The 8,319-nt window shown below is 47.4% G+C and overlaps 1 long non-coding RNA gene across 1 annotated transcript; it reads right to left on the bottom strand.

Moving 5' to 3' along the window:
* Window positions 1-373: 373 nt before the first annotated feature.
* Window positions 374-3,769, bottom strand: LOC144322464 (uncharacterized). The gene is made up of 2 exons (XR_013388107.1): window positions 2,547-3,769; window positions 374-1,996 (listed from the first exon to the last, which is right to left on the bottom strand). It is a non-coding gene; the product is annotated as an uncharacterized LOC144322464 (long non-coding RNA).
* Between the last annotated feature and the right edge of the window lie 4,550 nt (window positions 3,770-8,319).

Below are 8,319 nucleotides of genomic sequence, written 5' to 3'. Positions count from 1 at the left end.
AGAGGGAGAAGCAGGCTTCCCAATGAGCAGGGAGCCCAGTGTGGAGCTTGATCCTGGGACCCTGAGATCATGACCTGAACTGCTTAACTAACTGAGCCACCTGGGCAACCCCATAAATGTACTTTAATATGTTTTTTTTTTTTAAAGATTTTATTTATTCATGAGAGACAAAGAGAGAGAGAGAGGCAAACACAAGCAGAGGAAGAAGCAGGCTCCATGCAGGAAGCCTGATGTGGGACTCAATCCTGGGTTTCCAGGATCACGCCCTGGGCTGAAGGCAGCGCTAAGCCGCTGAGCCACCGGGGCTGCCCTAATATGCTTTTCTTAATTAAAAAACTTAAAAAAAAAAAGTAAGCTAGAGAAAAAAACTTACTAAGTTTTTTTAAAGATTTTATTTATTTATTCATAGAGATGGAGAGAGAGAGAGAGAAAGAGGCAGAGACACAGGAAGAGGGAGAAGCAGGGTCCATGCAGGGAGCCCGACGCAGGACTCGATCCCAGGACTCCAGGATCATGCCCTGGGCTGCAGGCGGCGCTAAACCACTGCACCACAGGGGCTGCCCTCTAGCTTACTTTGAATATACTATACAATACATATGACATACAAAATATGTGATAATCAACTATTTACAGTCAAGAATAGTGACAGTTTCCAGTCAAGAGTAGGCTATGAGAAGTTTTGGACGTATCAAAAGTTATACGTAGATTTCTGACAGCACAAGGAGTTGGCATCCTTACTTCCACAATGTTCAAGGGTTAGGTGTACTGTCATATGCATGGGTGAGCCTCAAACACTTATGCTAGGTGAAAGAAATCAGACAGAGGACAATACGGTGTGTGATTCCATTTACATGAAATATCTAAGTAAGTCCATAGAGACAGAAAACAGATTATTCCTTACCAGGGACTCAGGGAAGGACAAAATAGGGTGTTTCTGTTTAATCGGTACAGGGTTTCTTTTTGGGGAGATGAAAAAATTCAGGAATCAGATAGTGGTAATGGTGGCACAGCACTGTTAATGTACTTAATGCCATTGAATTGTACATTTTTAAATGGTCTTTTAAAGGTAATGTATATTTTACCAAAAGAGTATGTGACCAACCCATATCACACAGCAAAGACAACCAAAAGACCCACCCTTAAAGGGGCCACAGACTTGGCGATTGGACTCTGGTGATAACAGACCCCCTGCTGCCACCTGTTGCTGCACAGCCACAGAGGATCTCAGGCTGACCCTGAAGCCAGGGAAGGCCTCTCCAGCCAGACACCACCAGATCCCACAGTGTCTAGTGTGTCCTTGGCATTCAGTGTAAAATTCTTTTCCTCCCCATAGACTTGTTGGTTTTTGCAAATGCCCTCATCTGGTTAAGAAAAATTCTCTTGACAACCACCTGGACATAATTCACAAAATGGTGGAACATAAACTCAGTCCTCAGACTTGTTTTTTACTACCAACTGAATCATCAACTGTCATGACATGCCAACTACTTTGCAGTTGCTTCTGGACACGTTTGATACCAGAGGCACCAAAAATGAAACCCACAGCAAGTGCAGTGTTGGGGAAATGCAGACCGACAACTCCTGCAGCGGCCCAAAAGAGGCAGCTGGATTTGACGGCCTGTGTTTTCATCCACAGAAGGAAGGCGGGATCCCCAAATCCATCAGTGGACGCATAGTAACCACCACAGGTACAGCCCAGAACCAGACTGGCATCCGGAGCTGGGCCCCGCACGCTTCCCAGAGCCCCAGCCTCCGGGACTTGGGACATAGGCTCTGTCCTGGTAGAGAGGTCTTGGATCTTCTCTCAAGGTCCTCATCCTCCCATAGAGTTGGCAGTGGCCAAAGACAGGGGGCTCTGCTCTGCAGAGTTCAAGTCTAGTCCCTGGGTCTTCAGAGCCGAAAGGTCTCCACCACCTTCAGTCAAGGAACTTGGTCCCAAATCAATGCCTTCCGTTCAACTCATCAAGCACCTCTTGAGACTGGGCCTGGTGATGGCCTTGGTAGAGGAGACAGGGTCATCAGATAGTCCCCACCCTTGGACAGCTCACAGTGTGATAGAGCCTATAAGACACCTAGACAAATAACTCCTGACAGGGTGTGGGGCCCATGAGACAGGGACATCTACAATGCTCCAGAGACCGACGAAACGGCTCCTGCCAGCCAGTGGCACAGCATGGGTCCTGCATCGCTGCATGGGGCTCGGGAACGGCTGACGGCTGTCAGGGAGCCAAGAGTGCCAGGTGCTGCCTGCCAATCGGGCCCCCGTGCAAGGGTTCAAACCAGCAGGCCACTCTGGCTGGCTTCATTAAGCCCTCATTAAGCATTCTGCCCAGAAACCTCTTTTTGCTCCTGTACGATTGCCCACTTTAGAGCAAACCATGCAAGGAATCGGATCAGCTGTTGGGGGATGGCAGCTATTGGTGGCAGTGCTGACAATGGTCAATGAATGCCACCTCGGCTCAGAGGTAGGTCACTGAAACAATAGGGCCCAGAAACCAGAGATTCAGCCCTAAGGAAGCATTCTGCCTTCTGTCCCCTGAACTCACAAGTGCCCAGTGGGGTCACCCCTCTCTGGAAGGACACAGAAGTTGCCATGGCTGGGATCTTGCCTAAGGAAAGGAGGGACAGCCTAGGCCACAGGTGCTCGGTGAGTCACCATCTGAAAGAACAAGAAATTAATCAACTGACATAGAGAATGGGTAAGTTACAGCTCATCCTTTGTGGGGAATCCTCAAAAAAAAAAAAAAAAAAAAAAGCCAAGAAACTATACAACATTCCAGGAGCAGCAATTGATTTAATGTAAGGTATTTAGAAATAGGCAATAAAGTAAGGTATTAAAAAATAGGCAATAAAGCCATATCTATACAGATACGGCTCTGGGCATAACAGTGCTCTGAGCACAACTATAAAGTGACGCTGGACAGACACAGAGACGGAAAACAAGTCTGATCTGGATGCTGGAAATAAGCAGTAAACTTACTCATTTCTTTTTAAAACCCCATTATTACTGTTTGTGCACGACGACACCTAAAAATCAGAGAGATCGTCTCAGAGAGATTGAATCTAAGCTCCGAGGACAAAGGCTCACAGGGGAATGGCACCAGGGCCCGTGCACCACCTGCCCCTTCTCCCCTGGCCTCCTTAACTCCTGCCTGCAGACCTGGAAGGGTTTGAAGGTCTGCACCTCAGATTCCATGCTCTGGCTGGCAGAGAGCTCAGCCGTCTTGTCGGCTCCCCTGTGACACACACAAACCAGCCCACCTTGGGCCCATCGGGAACACCATGAACACCCCACTCCCCAGCCTAGAACCCGGGGGTTGGTCGCAGAGCCTTGGTATCCTCCCTGCCAACCCCACCACTCTCCAGCCCCTGCTGCTGCGACCCTCAAACATCTCCCACGTTACCACTTCTTTTACCTCTGCTGCCATCACACAACTTGAGGCTCTTACAAGGTCTCTTACCTGGGTCACATGGCACCTGCTCTCCCTGCTCCAGTCTTGCTCTCCTGCCAAGCCATTTCCACAGCACACTGCCATCTTTTTCTTTTTTTAAGATTTGAGAAAGAGAGAGAGCTTTCACAACCCAATGGGGGGAGAGGTGGAGAGAGGGAGGGAGGGAGGGAGGGGGGAGAGAGAGAAAGAGAGAGAGAGAGTGAGTCCTCAGGCAGGCTCCCCACTAAGTGAGGAGGCTGTAGTGGAGCTTGATCCCAGGACCCTGGCTGGGATCATGACCTGAGCCAAAACTAAGAGCCAACTGCTTAACCAACTGAGCCACCCAGGTCGCCATAGCAACTTTTCTAAGATACAAATCAGACCCTGCATCAAATCCTATGAATCACCCCATCACTTTAAGGATAATTGATTAGGGTCTGCAGTGCAAGCTCTGCAGCCAGTCCACCTGGGCTCATATCGCTGCTCTATCACTTACTAGATCTGTGACTATCAGGTTCCTTAAGCCTTTGGTCCCTCAGTTTCCCCACCAGTAAAATGTGGACAACAACAGTACCAGCCTTACCAGCTCTTTGTGAGGACTAAGTTAATGCATGGAAACTGCTTAACAGCGCCTGGTGAGAAGCATTCTGCAAATGGTAGCTACTATTTTCAGATTTGTGCTTTCTATAGACCTTCAAGGCCCTGTCTGCTCAGGCCCCACTCAGCTCTCCAGGCTCTTTACTCTCCTGCATCCCCTGTAGTCCCCTCCCAGGGTCGTCCAGCCCTGCTCACCCCCTCTTCCCTTCTGCTCTGGCCACTGAGCCTTTGCTCAGGCCACTGTCATTGCTGGCTGTGCTCTTCCCTCTGTGGCTTGCTTCCCTCTCTCACAACTCTATTTGACTATTTACAATATCCCCTGCTGGAATAGAAGATCCTTGCGAGCAGGGCCTTGGGCGTCTGAGTCACCATGAGTCTTCAGTGCTTAACAGACGCTCAGGAAATATTAGCTCAAGAACTGAAACCAATGGTGCGAACCAGACAAGCCCAGGCCCCAGAAATGCTGCCCTACTGAAAGTAATCAACAGGAACACAGTCTTCCCTAGAGGCAAATCCTAGAAGTCACGGCACATCTAGAACTTCATGGCATCCCAGTTTGCTACAACTCTTCCCACTGGAGCAGCTGGAAGGAGGCAGATCCTTGTGAAATGAGCAAGATTCAGGTGCTTTAACAAAGCCAAGTCCCTGACTGAGATGGAAAACAGATTAGGAGGCAGAGGAGGAAGCAGCAAGGAAGAGCCACATCTCGGGTGCTTGCTGTTTAGATTTTATATGACCTGACATTACCAGGTCATTACTGAGTAAAATGAATACAAATATTTTTATTTAAAAGAAAATGTTAGAGAAGAAAAAGAAGGAAGAAGTTCTGGACGTTTCCTATAAAGCCATTCTGTTGAGCAATTTCTATCTTCTTGCAGATTTCTCATTATGAAATGAGAACTGTGTCCCCTGGACAATAATCTAGCCCCTGGAAGCTTATTTCAAAATTCAATGACCACCATAAGAAAAGCAATTACCTCCTAATTAAACATTAAGATGATTGTTTAATGTATCAACATACTGCGGCAAACAGTTACAAAATAAAAACAAAGCCTCCCCACTTCCCCTTCACACACTTCGGTCTACTTCATACTCTGATGGCAGATTACTCTTACTAAAAGACAGCTCTGCTCATGCCTTGCCCTCATTCAAACCCTTTCAATGGCTCCCCATTGCCTTCAGGATAAAGAACAAACTCCTAAGTGGGTGTTAAAGATCCTTCTCCTTTTGGCACTGACCTACTTGAATAGCCAGCCTCATTTCCTCCTAATCACCTTCAAATAACCCCTGCTCCCATCAGAATGCAGCGAGAGCCCCTGCTGTGCCTTTGTCTTTTTCCCACCTCTGCCTATAATGTTCTTTACCCACCCCCAAACTCTTCACGTCCAAATCCTGCCTCCCTGTGGGACTCACTCCAATGCTACCTCTTCCACGAAGTCCTCTGTGATGTCCTCCATAACACAGGCTGCCCACCACCTCCAGGCTTCCACAGCCTTTACTGGAGATGATTCCCCTCTGTTGATACCTGGCTGGCTTGTCTTACAGTTATTTCTTTAAAAAAAATTTTTTTTTAATTTATTCATAGAGAGAGAGGCAGAGACACAGGGAGAGGGAGAAACAGGCTCCATGCAGGGAGCCCAATGTGGGACTTGATCCAGGATCCCCAGGATCACACCCCAGGCTGCAGGCGGCGCCAAACCGCCGCGCCACCAGGGCTGCCCTCTTACAGTTATTTCTGAACAAAATCTCTACCTCCTGATAAACTATAAACCAATACATTTTCCCCTCACACCGAACATATGTCACGCAAACAGAAGGTACTAAACAATCCTGAATGACTAACAAATGGCAGCAAACAGTACAAAATGGTCAGCAGCCACCCAATTTATCACTGTGCTTAGAGAGGGAGCAAGTCTGGAAACACAGGAACACTATCCAGGGGTCAGAACATTTGATCTACAAACCTGTTTCTACTGAAACCCCCTAATTACTCTCATTATTTACCCAGAGATCTCTCAGTCCTGCAGGATGTGCATGTGTGAGAGCTTGTGCACGTGCATGCGTGTGCGTTGTACAGGAGGAAGGAAGCAGAGTGGAGGAGGGGGATGCTCATCAAAACCTGGCAGCAGCAACAAAGAAGTTCCTTCTTCAGGGAAGACAGCTCAAAATCCACGAGAACCAAGCGTGTCACTGCACTTGCTGTCAAGCACGGAGAGGGAGGGTACGATGAAGTCCTGCCAGGCAGTGGTTCTGATTTTACCGAGTCGCTGCAGAGCTTGTTAAAACACAGTTCTCCTATGCCCAGTTCTGTGTCTCTCAGTTGGGGTGGGGCTCAGATTTTGCACTTCTAACAAGCTCCAGATAATGCTGATAGGGACCTCACTTGAGGGATTCTCTGTGTAGACGGGCAAATGAATCAAGGGGTTCAAGGTAGGAGGATCAGCTGTAGTACATGACACAGGCATTTTGTTGTTGTTGTTAAAGATTTTATTTATTTACTTCAGAGAGAGAGAGAGGGAAAGAGAGAGCCTCAGCAGAGGTGGGGAGGCCACAGAGAAGCAGCCTCCCCTCCCTAATGAGCGGTGAGACTGACACAGGACCCGATCCCAGGACCCTGAGATCATGACCTGAGCTGAAGGCAGACGCTTAACTGACTGAGCCACCCAGGAGTCCCCCCAACACAGGCATATGGAAAGCCAAAAAAGCTAATTTTTAATCAGATTAAGGCAGGCACATGGAAAAACAAAATCATACCGTGATTTTTCCTTCTTGCTTGTAATTCAGAAATTAAATACTACAGGGTAGCCTGGAGAGTTACGGACAAGGGGGTTAGGAAACCTGGGTTTGAGTCCTGCTTCTGTCACTAGTTAGCTGGGTAGTAAAGACCCCTCGCTACCTTCTCAGGACATACTGCACCATTAGAACCACAGATGCTCAACCAGAAAAATCTCCAGGATCAGGTCTTACATCCTATGATCTCATAATGTAGAAAACCTGTTGGCAATTTAGTTCCAAAACAAAATACTAACCCATTTCTATAGAAGATGCTTAAAGATACTGCAATTTGGGGCCCCTGGATGGCTCAGTTGGGTAAGCTGACCTTTGGCTCAGGTCATGACCTCAGGGTCCTAGGATGGAGCCCCACTTCAGGCTCCCCGCTCGGTAAGGAGCCAGCTTCTCCCTCTCTCTCTGCCCCTCCCCCCACTTGTAGGCACCTACACATGCTCAAATAATAAACTCTTAAAAAACTCTTTAAAAAAAAGATACTGCAATTGCAAACTTAAAATATGAGCAATATTTAACAGTTAAATGGGAGAAGAGCCCAGAATGAATAATTGCAATTATGAAGACTTAAAGAACCTTCACTTAAACAGGTTTCACACATAATAATCGTTCAAGATTGGGGATCCCTAGGTGGCTCAGCGGTTTAGTGCCTGCCTTTGGCCTAGGGTGAGATCCTGGAGTCCCGGAATCGAGTCCCATGTCGGGCTCCCGGCATGGAGCCTGCTTCTCCCTCCTCCTGTGTCTCTGCCTGCCCCTCTCTCTATCATTAAAAAAAAAAAAAAAATCGTTCAAGATTATACCATGAAAATAGATTTTAAAATATACAGCAAAAATACTCAATTAGGAATACTACTCAGCCATAAAGAATGAAATCTTGCCATCTGCAATGATGCTGATGTTGCTAGAGAGTACAAAGCTAAGTGAAATAAGTTGGAGAAAACAAATACCATATAATTCTACTCATATGTGGAATTTAAGAAATAAGCCAACGAGCAAAGGGAACAAAAGAGAAACCAAGAAACAGATTTAATTATAGACAACAAAATGATGGGATACTAGAGGGCCGGTGGTTGGGGAGAAATAGGTGATGGGGATTAAGGAGGGCACTTATCATGATAAGCTGGGGTCTCGAATGGAAGTGCTGAATCACTATATGGCATGCTTGAAACTAACATAACACTGTATGTTAACTAACTGGAATTAAAAACTTAAGTTAAAAAATGCTACAATTTAAAAAACCCAGCTACCTTTCTGCAACCCTCTGGAGGAAGCAGGACATGTTACAGAATGAGAAAACAACTCACCAGTGGAGCAGAGCTGAGGGGAGTCGTCCAAGGAGAGAATCCGGCCCCCCTTCCCCGTGCTGGCCACCCCCCCACTACCCCCCCGCCTCCCCACACTGCTCCTGGGCCTCCCAGCACACAGCTGTCTTTAAAGAGAAAAGGCCGCCTTCCCGAGATCGTGGCCACAGGAATGGGAGTATCAAGTGACCTCCTTATAGCTTGTC

Source organism: Canis aureus, chromosome 10 (genome assembly GCF_053574225.1).
Source record: "Canis aureus isolate CA01 chromosome 10, VMU_Caureus_v.1.0, whole genome shotgun sequence".
Taxonomy (NCBI): Eukaryota; Metazoa; Chordata; class Mammalia; order Carnivora; family Canidae; genus Canis; species Canis aureus.
Note: the sequence above shows the minus strand (reverse complement) of the source record. Positions and strands in the feature narration are given on the sequence as shown.